The 13,727-nt window shown below is 41.2% G+C and overlaps 1 protein-coding gene across 2 annotated transcripts in view; it reads left to right on the top strand.

Moving 5' to 3' along the window:
• Positions 1–13,727, top strand: part of LOC127617973 (sodium/potassium/calcium exchanger 3-like) — a 125,609-nt gene that overhangs the window by 28,900 nt on the left and 82,982 nt on the right. The gene's annotated exons all lie outside the window — the stretch shown is intronic.

The raw sequence follows: 13,727 nt of genomic DNA, 5'->3' as shown, positions 1-13,727 counted from the left end.
CTCAAACATCTTCCCCAATCTGTGGTTTGGATTGAATACAGCAGGTGAAAGAGGAAGATACAAAAATAACTGTTATTTAGTAGGGAACTTGGCAAGACAGATTACCAATGTCATGTCCAACTGGAAAAACATAATGACAGTGTGATTAAGCAAGAAGCCAAGCTAAGTTTCACTTCTGCAATTATGTTTTTTGAGGCTAGCTTTTCCTCCGTGCTGCATGTCCATATTGGGCCGTATTTCAGACCTCAATGAACCCAAAGGATCATGCATAAGTTATGTTTTTTTAAATGAGATCTTGCTCATCATAATGTATGAGGTCTCTTTTTGGCCCCTTGATAAGCACTTTGGTTTTTGAGTCCACAGATGTGTTAACCCTCCTCCTATCATCAGTGAGTTACTCAGAGGCTCTTTTGCTCTATTTGAGTGAGTTATCTTGCTGACACAGACTTTGCTATTGTTTCTCTTGGGGAATGCTGGAGGCTAGGCAGAACTGTAGAGACCTTTGACTGAGCAATAATTTAGTTACGACCAGGTTAAAAGGTTAAAAATAGATTGCAGACTAAGGTGAAGACCAAAGGGATTGGACACAATCATATCACCAAACTTAGATATTAACCCCTATAACTGAGACCTTTAATAGAAATGCTGCTGTAAGCAAAGTCATAGGTCAAATAATTGAAATGTAATTTTTTACATTGCATTAGTCAATATGGCAGTCATCTTGGACTTAAACTAAAACTAACTTGCATGGATGCAGCATCATGCAAGAGCAATAGTTTTGGGATACAGATTTCATTGTTAAAATGCACTATTCGCAGTCAGCCATGATTAATTTATTTAGTCGGCACAAAATGTTAGATTAGGATGTTACTGAGATAAAGCGAATAGTATTTGGCTGGCCATGTGATCTCAAAATGTCGCCCCCAAAGAGGCAGCCCAGGTGAATGTAAAGGAAGTCCGCTTTTGAAAGTGTGTGTACATGATTTTAAACATATCCATTTCTTTGGGGGTAGAACTTTTATAATGAGGTAGAAAATTCTGTGTGCACCTGAAAACATTTGGTTGATACTACTCTGTACAAGATCTCACGGTAAACACATTCACACACAGCACTTATGTTGCCTGATGTTTCTAATCTGTTCCTCATTATTTTTCCTCATTGTTATTCATGGTTTATTTGTACGGCTGTTTCTGCTCATAGTTGGTGTATTTCTGCTGTGCAATTTGATAAATTCTGCTGCATTGTGCCCCACACTCTTGGACAATGTGAAGAGGCCAATTAGAGCAGGTCTGAGGGAGAGGCTGAACAAAGGGTCCATCAATACTGTGTGGGCCCACTGATTTCCTCTCATCCCCTGTAATGGTTTTACCATACAGTGGGATCTACTTCTGCAATGGATTGGTGGCACGCTGTTGATATCTGATTCCATTCCACAGCTCAGTATGTTTGTTTCCCACTTCTTGCACATTCATATGTATATGAGGTGAGCATTTTGGTTATATTGTCTGCTGGAATATTCAACAAACTCAAGTACTGGGGGGGTATTTAATGTGCTATTTTTAAATTGTTGGTCTAAGTACTTACAATACAGTATAAACTTTGGCCATGGCATCAGGTCTTGCTGCTTTTTCATTTTCTCTTGCCATGTCAACCTAAAAACTGCAATCAAAATAGCACCATTTTTATTTTATGTATGTTGGCAAAATGTTTTTATTTTTATATATGGTTAAAGGAGAGAAAGGGTGTTACAGGGTAAAGGGAGTCTTGAGGGTAACACTTAATCTGCAGTGAACATAGAAATACATCAGTGATTTGCATGGAGAGCCATCATATTTACTGTAAGCTCTGCTGTTATGAGGTGTAAAGGGAACAGCTTTTCTTTTCTAACCCAGCATGGCCTGCCTGCTTTTGTTTGTGTTTTTTTTTTCCTTTGGGCGGTTTGGGAGAATGTTTCCAAGTGGGATCCTGGTGTTTTAGGAGGCTGTGTTCCCTGCCAAACATCTCCTTGATCTCGCCGTTAAAGTCTAAACTGTGCTCTTAAGCTCTCGCTCGTGTCCAGATGCCCGCTCCCCCACCCGTTGCCAAGCCCAGCCTGGCGCCCTGGCACAGGTTGAGGGTTTCCTTACTCTGCTGTTTAAAACTCGTATTTCTTTAATATGGTTTTAGAGAGCTCATCACATTGCACAAGTATATGTCTTGCTTGTTTCCTGATAATGTACAATATAAAAAAGCCTGTGTTCCCACTAGCAAAGTGAGCTTCCTATTGAAGAGATAGTTCATCTAAGAATTTAAATTCTGTCATAATTTAAACACCCTCATGTTTTCAGAACCCATATTACTTTCTTAATTCTATGGAGCACCAAAGGAGGTGTTAGGAAGAATGACAGCCTCAGTCACCATTCACGTTCAATGAATGGAAAAAATGCAGTGAAAGTGAATGGTGTCAGGTCACTCATTTTTGGGTAAATTTGTGTGATATATATATATATATATATATATATATATATATATATATATATATATACACAAATATAAACTGTATATTTATGCTCATTAAGGCAACATACTAATTTCAGAAAGGTGGTCCGCTTTGTGCCTGACAGTCTGATCATTAACTTAGCAACATGCTAACATTAAGTCAAGTTCCCTGTGCAGAGCACTATTTGTGTGGTACACAGATTTGCTGCCTATAAAGAGCATTCCAAATTGGTCACTTATGAGATTGCATCTCTGTTAGCAGGCTGGCTTAAGGGCCATTCAAACAGTAATTTTATTTTATTTTAATATAATGTAAACATGTGCAGGATGGACATCTTTGACCGTTGTGCCATTCTGTTTTTCAAAGTTTTTTTAATTTTAAGAACTTAAACTTAAAAATAAAAATGGGTCTTGAGCCACCTGTGTTCTGATCCATTCGTTGTGCTGTGACTAACTTACACAGAGCGTGTTAGGTGTGAATGGTCCCTTAGAAGGCAGTAGGCAGCAGTGTTGTTCAGGACAGACCCAATATACTGTGAGTTTTAAAAAAAAAAAAAATAGTCAATAGCTTGTTTTTGTGTTCTATTTTTCCACTTGAAAGTTTTGTTTTAATTGAAATTATGTGTGCTTTCCTGACAATGTATTTTCTCTCTCTCTCTTTCATGCTCGTCTTGGGGGGCTGTGCAGAAAGAATCTCCCTCTATCAGCTTTCTTTCATCCTTAAGATATGCATAGTCATTTAATTATTATATATCCTCCCATGAATCTTCTTCATATAAGTTTGTGTTCAGATCCTCCTTGGCAATTGTATCATAGCAATCAGACAATCTGTCATTTGCTTGATTACTAAAGCTAATGAGCTGTTAAATATCTCTTCATCCATCAACTCCTATTGTCTGTCACACTGCATTTCATTTTGCTTAAGTAAAAACAGTGACTGAATGGGAGCCATGTTTATGAATTATGGCCTTTGACAGGGTTGGGAAGAAACAGAATAGCCTACATGTAATGGGAATATGTATTTAAAATACAAAATATAAGTAACTGTATTCCACTACAGTTACAATTTAAATAATTGGTAATTAGAATACAGTTACATTCATATTTTGATTACTGAAGAGATTGCTTTGCATTTTATTGTCATTTGTTTCATTTAATATTTAGTCGTTTCAGATGGAAAACATTTATTCATATAAATGATGCTATCAAAAGTGTATTTGAACAGCGGTGAAACACTTTCTTACAATGTGTTAAATTCATACGAGCAGACAGAGAAGTATGTTTGAAGTAAGTTTGGAGCAGAAGAAATAGAAATAAACCTTGTATTAATTGTCAGCTTTACACTAAGCTAAAATGCTATTTCTAGCCATTTTACATGCACATGTTACCAGACACAATCTTATTTGGTATCAAGAAAATTCACATTGGATCATAATTTCTTTTTTCTATTAACACCTTTGATTTTAGGGCAAAAATCATATTTTTGATAATTGTTTAATAATTTTCCTGTAAAAATATAAAAAATCCTTGACCTTTGAACCAGTGTTAGAAATTAACTTTCTAATTTAAATGGGTAGTTCACCAAAATACAAATTCTCGCATTATTTACTCACACTCATGCCATCCCAGATGAGGAGATCCAGTTCACACTACCTCTCGTGTAACGTAATCGCGCTGTTATGTTTAAATGAAAGCAAAACCAGTGAAGCTTGTGAACAGTGTTCTCTTGTAAACAAATCGAGCTACGAGAGGCTGCATGACCTGGATTCCCTCATTGACATACATTGGAGAGCAACGATAATATACAATTATAGTGAAAAGGAATTAAATATTGAACTATTTCTCACCCAAAGCGATCAAATCGCATTAGAAGACATTAATTTAACCACTGGAGTCGAATGGATTAGGCTACTTTTATGATTTTAGTGATGTGATAGGTGTGGGTGAGAATCAGGTCAATATTCAAGTAATTTTTTTTACTATAAGTTCTCCCTGCTCAGTCAATCTCCAATTTAATGTTCACTTTCACATTCTTCTTCTTGTGTTTTTTGTGATTCACATTCTTCATGCATATCGCCCCCTACTGGGCATGGAGAATTGGACTTTATTGATCTGTTTCTCACCCAGGCCTTTCATATCACTTCTGAAGATATGGATGAAAACACTGAAATCATATGGATTACTTTTATGATGCCTTTATGTGCTTTTTGGAGCATAAAAATTCTGACACCCATTCACTTGCATTGTATGGACCTACAGAGCTGAAATATTGTTCTAAAAATCATAATTTGTGTTCTGCAGAAGAAAGAAAGTCATACTGATCTGGAATGGCATGATGGTGAGTAACTAATGATAGAATTTTCATTTTGTGGTTGAAAACTATCACTTTAATAAGTTACTGTAACTCAGTAAATGCAATGCTAGGATAGATTGTAGTAGATAACAAATTATACATGTTTGATTATATTTGTGATTTGTTTGTGTGTGTGTGTGTGTGTGTGTGTGTGTGTGTGTGTGTGTGTGTGTGTGTGTGTGTGTGTGTGTGTGTGTGTGATGGTTTCAGCATGTATTGAAAGACTTTTGTATGTGGCAAAGGAAGATTGTCAGTCCAGTAGTGTAAATGTCCTCTCCTCTGTTGTGACAGGCCACCTGCTCTGCCATCAGCTTTATCTTCCTATAGCATGCTCAGTTCCTCTGATTGAGGTGCACTCCTGTTTCTTTCTACTCAGTTGGACATTTGGCCAGCAGATGAGTCATGTGACCTGAACATTGAGAGCTGTGCTGGCTTTGGGCTTAGGGCAGAGTGTGTATGTAGAACTCACGGTGAAAATCTGACCTGCCAAAAGCTGTTTCTACAGTACCTTTACACAATGTTACACATTTGTTTCCATGACAATCAGTGTGTGTCTTGTTTTCTTTCTGCTGTGCTTGAGAATCAACATTCTAGAGCAAATATATATACAATAGATGCAGCTTCTGTGCCTTGTGCAATGAAAAGTTGTTTCTAGATCTAATCTAGATTCTAATCTGACCATCAGAATGGTTCATATCATAGGGTGTCCCGTATGCCAGTGGGTGCCATCACATGATATTGTCCTCTATACAAGCACAGCAATTTATTTTTTAGAACAGGGAAGTTAGTTGCATGTAATCATCTCAAAAGCACTATTTAAAAATATAAATAAATAAATACTAATAGTAGCACTGTGGGTTAAATTATAATGTATGATTATATGTGTCCCATTATGCCAGTCCAAACATGCCGAAAAGGGGATACAAAAACAACAGTAATGAATAGTCACATGAAAATTTTAGTTTGTAGTTCTGTGTTTTCCTTGTCTAGTCTTGTGATATCCTGTTTCCCTCATGTTCATATGAGCTATAAACATACAATCCATGCTGAAATGTTCTGAATACGCAAATGTAATTGTCAGAGATCAGTCAAGTTCATTGCAGTCCACCACTCAAAGATCACTCTCCCCAGAATTCTAAATCACAAACACCTGGTCATCACTTATCACCTCATCAGCCAACTCATAAAAACACTCACCTTGTATCCAGTCTTTGTCAAGCCTCCAACAGGAACAGACCATTTCTCCCTGAGTCCTGATATCTCCGGCGATCCTGAAAACCTGAGTATTCCGTTTTCTTACCTGATTCATACTAACCCTATGCACTGTTGTTCTGCCATCTCCAGATCACTTATCCGATTCCTGAACCCTTGTCTGAGATCTGATCAAACCGCCCGATTGCTCCTAGAAAAGAGAAGGAGTTAACGAACTGATACAGAGTGAATGTTCTACGATCCAAGTCATTTGGATTTCCAGTTGTTCTCCGTGCAACGAACTATCTTCACTAAACCAGCACAATAAAGTCACCTGATACTTACCTTTCACCTTCTATACTTGAATAAAACTATATTTGAATCACTTACCTCCGATCTCCTGGTCTCTACCCTGACAGAAGGCTTGGCCGAAAAAAGGGGAAGAAGAACAGCGTGATGGAATCTGTTTGTAATATTGATAACCCTGCACAACCGACAGCCGCCGCTGTTAATCCCAGTCAGCCAGCTTCCAGCACTTCCGTAAACCCCGCTCCTTCTCTGGTTTGCTTCACCAATCCAACTTCCCGCCCAGCCCATTCTCCGCCGGGCGGAGGATTGCAACGGTTTCCTGTTACAGTGTTCGCCGCTCTAGAACAACAAATCCAGTTATACCCCACTGAAAAGTCAAGGGTTGCTTTTATTATTCAACAGTTATCAGGAGCTGCATTAAGATGGGCTGAAACTTTGTGGCTGCAGGAATCTACCGCTACTTCCTCTGTACAAGAATTTATAAACCATTTCAAAGAAGTTTTCGGCCGTCCAGTAGATGATTCATCCATCAGTGACAAGCTATTGCAATTACACCAAGGCAAGAAGTCAGTTGCTGAATATTCACTGGAATTCCGCGACTCTAGCCGCCAGTGGGTGGAACGAAAAAGCTCATTTCCATCTTCCGACGTGGTTTGAATCCTGCACTCGCCTTCAACTTGCGATTTATGATGATAGCCTGGGGGTCGAGAAATTCATACAGCAAGCTCTCCGTGTGCACCAAAGATCTCAAGGCTGCTATCGCGAAGCCCAGCAACCCACCTTTTCACCACCTCAGTACCCGATAAACGACCCTCCAAGTCACTGTCGAGAAGATGCAGGTGGATAACTATCGACTGTCCCAAGCTGAACGTTCTCGCCGTCGAGAGTTAAAACTGTGTCTATATTGTGGTATGGGAGGACATTTTCTTCGCTCATGCCCTACATGACCTCCTAGAATGCTTGTGAGTTCTGTCTGCATGTCCGCCTCTGTATCAGCTCCGCTAATCGATATCTGTGATTCTGAAATCTACACGCTTCCATGTCTCTGCTACAGCCATTGTGGATTCCGGGTCAGCAGGAGACTTCATCTCCGGGCAGCTCTGTCAGAAACTCCAACTTCAACAATCCGCCACCTCCAAGCCATACGCCATCCATGCAGTGACGGGTGAAACCATTAATCAGGGGTATGTCACGCCTCGAATTAAACCTATTCTACTCTGTATTGAAGACACCCACCATGAACTGTTTGAACCTTTTGTACTTGAGAATAGCCAGACTGATATTATCCTTGGCCGTCCATGGCTTATACGACATCAACCTAACATTGACTGGAAATCGGGTACGATTTTGAAATGGGGTTGCCTGTGCTCGCCCATGAGTTTTGAACACCCCATGACGCCCATCGCCAACTTGCCCGGCACCATCCCGATGAATTCAACCTCCATTGAAAGCCCCATAGACAACTTGTCGGTATCCATTCCTTCATGCTACTCTCAATATTCAGATGTATTCAACCCCGTCAAGGCTGCCAAGTTACCACCCCATCGAGCATGGGATTGTGCCATCGATCTGATTTCCGGAGAATCCATCCCCAAGGGGCTGAATCTACTCTCTGGCTATTCCTGAGCAAGAAGCCATGAAACAGTATATTGAAGAAGCATTAAAACAAGGCTATATTCGGCCTCTACTTCACCTGCTGCCACCAGTTTCTTCTTTGTCCCTAAGAAAGATGGAGGTTTACGTCCGTGTATAGATTATAGAGCTTTAAACAAGATAACCGCCAAGTTCAGTTACCCACTCCCATTGGTTCCTCTTCACTTGAACAACTTCGAGAAGCCAAGATATTCACCAAGCTGGATTTGAGAAGTGCATACAATCTCATTCGAATCCGAAAGGGCTGACTGAGTGGAAGACTGCATTCATCACTCCAGCAGGACACTACTGAATATCTCGTCATGCCATATGGTCTGGTCAACGCCCTTCAGTTTTCCAAAGTTTCATGGATGAAGTTTTCCGAGACTACCTGAATCAATTTGTCATTATCTACATAGATCGATATCCTAATCTACTCCAGAAACTTGGTGGAGCATCAGCAACATGTCTCTCAGGTACTCCAACGGCTACGTGAATTCTCCCTGTTCCTGAAAGCAGAGAAGTGCTCCTTCCATCAAACCTCAGTCGAATTTCTCGGTTACCACCTCAGTGAAAGAGGAGTAGAGATGGATGATCGTAAAACCAAAGCCATTACTTCCTGGACCACTCCACAGTCTGTCAAAGAGTTACAACGATTTCTTGGATTTGCGTAATTTCTATCGAAGATTTATTTATCAATACAGCCTGCTTACAGCTCCTCTGACCTCTCTACTCAAAGGAAAACCGAAAACACTGCTCTGGACCACTGAGGCTGAACATGCCTTTCAATCTCTCAAAACCGCATTCACCACAGCCCCCTTACTCCAACACCCGAACCTTGAAAAGATGTTCATTGTGGAAGTAGATGCTTCTACAACAGGAGTAGGAGCGGTGTTGTCACAAGACTCTGCTTCCTCACCTAAACCCATGCCCTGTGCATTCTTCTCCCACAAGCTATCTCCTGCAGAAGTGAACTATGATATTGGTAATCGAGAACTCCTGGCCGCTAAACTTGCGCTTAGAAGAGTGGAGACACTGGCTAGAAGGAGCCAAACATCCATTCCTAGTTCTCACAGACCACAAGAATCTGCAGTACTTGAAAGAGGCAAGGAGACTTAACCCACGCCAGGCCAGATGGGCACTCTTCTTTACTTGCTTCCATTTCCAGATCTCCTATCGTCCGGGTTCGAAGAATGTCCGAGCAGACGCTTTGTCCCGCCTCCATGCCCCTGAAATTTCCCACGTAAGAACCTGAGAGTATACTCCTAAAAAATGTTTGTCAATCCCATTCAGTGGGACCTAAATGAACAACTGCTTGAAATGTCTCAACACCAACCCAGTCCTCCAGAATGTCCTATCGGAAAGATATACGTACTCGAAGAATTTCGTACCTCTCTAATCTCCTCCCAGACACTCGCCTGTCGGCACAGGTCATCCTGGAGTTAATAAGACCTATTCCACTCTTCAAACTCGATACTGGTGGTCCAACATGTTACAGGATATCAAGACTTTCATCCAAGGATGCATTCTCTGTGCCATGAACAAGAACCCTCGCCACTTACCCACTGGAAAACTCATGCCTCTGCCAGTCCCAAGAATCCACCTTGGTCGCGACATTGGAGTCGACTTCGTCACTGACCTTCCTCCCTCAGATGAGAATACATGTATCCTGGTAACTATTGATCGTTTTTCCAAAGCCTGCAAATTAATTCCCTCAAGAACTTACCCACAGCCTTCGGACTGCAGAGCTATTGATGGAACACGCCTTCCGAATTTTGGCATCCCGGAGGATATTGTGTCAGACAGAGGGCCACAATTTATCTCCAAGGTGTGGCTGAGCCTTCTTTGCACTAATGAATGTTACAGTGAGTTTAACATCAGGGTACCACCCACAAGCAAATGGTCAAGCGGAGCTAAAAATACAAGATGTCAGTCGCTTCCTTCAGTACTTTCTGCCATTCGAATCAACATCTCTGGAGCCGATATCTCGTGATGGGCAGAGTATGCTCAAAACTCCCTTCGACAAACCTCCACGTAATCTAACACCATTTCAATGTGTACTGGGTTATCAACCACCATTGTTTCCATGGTCCAGTGAGTCATCTGAAGTCCCCTCAGTTAACACTTGGTTCCAAAACAGTGAGAGGGTATGGAACCAAACTCATCATCATCTCCAACAAGCCTTGAACCGTCAACAACACTTCGCAGACATTCACCGCAGTAACACTCCGAATATCAGCCTGGGCAACTGGTCTGGCTTTCGACCAGAGACATCCGCCTAAGACTCCCTTGTCGTAAACTAAGTCCGAGATACATTGGTCCATTCCCCGCTGTAAGACAACTTAACCCAGTCACCTACCAGCTCCGCTTACCAGCCCAATATCGCGATCCACCCCTCATTCCACGCCTCACTCTTGAAACCCCATCATCCACTTGTTCCTGTTCCCTCCACAGACCTAGTGCACGATGACAACCCCCAGTACCTCCCTTTGAAGCTCGACCCCATCTATACTGTTAGAGAAATCCTGGACTCCCGACGTCGTAGGGGTCTACTCGAATATCTGGTAGACTGGGAAGACTATGGCCCAGAAGAGAGGTGTTGGGTACCTCGAAGGACATCCTCGACCCCATGTTACTCACAGAATTCCACCTAACTTCATCCTGAAAGGCCTGCTCCACGACCCCGAGGTAGACCCCCACGACGCCAAGGTACTAGGTCCGCTGGTGCGGACTCTGGAGGGGGTAATGTCAGAGATCAGTCAAGTTCATTGCAGTCCACCACTCAAAGATCACTCTCCCCAGAATTCTAAATCACAAACACCTGGTCATCACTTATCACCTCATCAGCCAACTCATAAAAACACTCACCTTGTATCCAGTCTTTGTCAAGCCTCCAACAGGAACAGACCATTTCTCCCTGAGTCCTGATATCTCCGTCGATCCTGAAAACCTGAGTATTCCGTTTTCTTACCTGATTCATACTAACCCTATGCACTGTTGTTCTGCCATCTCCAGATCACTTTTCCGATTCCTGAACCCTTGTCTGAGATCTGATCAAACCGGCCCGATTGCTCCTAGAAAAGAGAAGGAGTTAACGAACTTATACAGAGTGAATGTTCTACGATCCAAGTCATTTGGATTTCCAGTTGTTCTCTGTGCAACGAACTATCTTCACTAAACCAGCACCTGAAAAGTCACCTGATACTTACCTTTCACCTTCTATACTTGAATAAAACTATATTTGAATCACTTACCTCCGATCTCCTGGTCTCTACCCTGACAGTAATACAGTCCATGGTGATGTTGGGTGCTTCAACGGCTTCAACAGGCCAAAGCAGAGACGCTATTCTTCACAAGCAGCACAAGATTAAGTATAACGGTCTAAGCCGTCTAGTAAAGGTTTATGTTGAAAAATATTTAAATCCAGATAGGCACATGGTAAGTCCCCTTTGGATGAATATCACATGACAGGCCTTCTCTTCTCTTCACCTGTGTGAGTGTGACCGTCTGAGCACCAGTGGGCGGGGCCAAGGGTGCAATGATGAAAAATAAGCAATGAAGTCTTGCTGGAGGCAGTCATATGCAGATGTACTTGGTCCTTGTGATGTCACAAGTTCCACAAATTCCAAATGGCCCGTTTCTAGAGCCTGGTTTAAAAAAATGCTCTTTTACTTTTAAGGAGGAAGTTGTCAGTTCTGTAACTTACAGTATTTTGTTTTATAGTACAATGAATTCCTATAAGTCAAAAGTGAATTCCAAGAAGTGAAAAGTCAAGAAAATGTGATTTCTCATGTTATATACCTTTAATCAGTGGGAAGCCCATATAATCGGTTTGGCATGCAGTTGCCCTCCGCACACATTAACAAACAAACTCACACACACATGCATACACAGAAAACAAACACTGCATATTGGTCACAACTCAGTAATTTAACTCCTTTCTACTTGAACATTCTTCAGCTATTCACAGATAGCTGCATAGCAAACTAACTTGCCCTTTTCAGTTCTGCACACATAATAAAAGCCTTTGTCCTCCTCTATAGTGAACATTTTGTGGCGGGAGTAGGATTTTTTTTTCTACTTGTGTCAGTCATATTCATGTTTCTCTACTGATGCGAAACTGCTAACATGACAGACCTCCTCTGGCTTTGCATGAATCCTGGAGTGCCCTTTATGGACACATGGAGGCGGTCAGTGTTCTCACAGGAAGGATTTGTGCAACTGCAGTATAGACCATTTCTGCTCTCAAGTGGCAATTGTTTACAGTTTACACCTCCTTCATCTCAATGGCCTGGTTTCAGATCTCTTTCTCAGGCTTTTTGAGCTGCAGTTGCACAATCATGCTAGAGAAAGCACTGAAAAATGTGCTTACTATGTGGTTTACCAAAACACCAATATTGCAGTTATAAACACCGTTTGTGTCTCTCTTTTGCCATATCACTCACTCTTTCTCCCTCTATCCCTCCATTTTTGTTCCTCTCTCCTATAAACATACACACCCAGTGCTGGATTTTGTGCCTTTTTTTTCTTAGATGACTTCAATTCCACTTTTGCTGAACTTTAGGTGTTTGCATGGTGATATTTAGAACTGATTTTGGTAGATGGATCTACAGGCCTGTCGTGTTTGAAAAGTTATTTTCTATTCCATTGCATACATTGCCAAATTAAACTGCATTTGTTGAACCCTCGACAGTGCAGCAGACACAGGGGCAAATTTACTAAAGAGTTGCAGCACTTTTGTGCTCGCCATTTCATCGCAAAGATCTGGGTCATTGGCAGATATGGTTGTCACAGGTGTTGAAAATAAGAAATATTTAAAAAATCTAGTTTAAACACTTGTGTAAATTTCTTAGAAATGTAATCTTTGTGTCCAATTTGGTTTTATACATTTTAGAAAAAGCTTTATAGTATTTTCTACAAAACAACTTATGACTTTAAAATATTCATGTGGTGTAACCATCAATTAAAAAGTATTATGATGCATGTTAGCATCTAACCAGAAGTGCAAATAGCAATATATATATACAAGGATCTTTGAATATGTACACTCACCTAAAGGATTATTAGGAACACCATACTAATACTGTGTTTGACCCCCTTTCGCCTTGAGAACTGCCTTAATTCTACGTGGCATTGATTAAACAAGGTGCTGAAAGCATTCTTTAGAAATGTTGGCCCATATTGATAGGATAGCATCTTGCAATTGATGGAGATTTGTGGGATGCACATCCAGGGCACGAAGCTCCCGTTCCACCACATCCAAAAGATGCTCTATTGGGTTGAGATCTAGTGACTGTGGGGGCCATTTTAGTACAGTGAACTCATTATCATGTTCAAGAAACCAATTTGAAATGATTCGAGCTTTGTGACATGGTGCATTATCCTGCTGGAAGTAGCCATCAGAGGATGGGTACATGGTGGCCATAAAGGGATGGACATGGTCAAAAACAATGCTCAGGTAGGCCGTGGCATTTAAACGATGCCCAATTGGGCATCTAAGGGGCCTAAAGTGTGCCAAGAAAACATCCCCCACACCATTACACCACCACCACCAGCCTGCACAGTGGTAACAAGGCATGATGGATCCATGTTATCATTCTGTTTACGCCAAATTCTGACTCTACCATCTGAATGTCTCAACAGAAATCGAGACTCGTCAGACCAGGCAACATTTTTCCAGTCTTCAACTGTCCAATTTTGGTGAGCTCTTGCAAATTGTAGCCTCTTTTTCCTATTTGTAGTGGAGATGAGTGGTACCCGGTG

This window comes from Xyrauchen texanus, chromosome 24, assembly GCF_025860055.1.
Source record: "Xyrauchen texanus isolate HMW12.3.18 chromosome 24, RBS_HiC_50CHRs, whole genome shotgun sequence".
NCBI classification, from domain to species: Eukaryota; Metazoa; Chordata; class Actinopteri; order Cypriniformes; family Catostomidae; genus Xyrauchen; species Xyrauchen texanus.
Note: the sequence above shows the minus strand (reverse complement) of the source record. Positions and strands in the feature narration are given on the sequence as shown.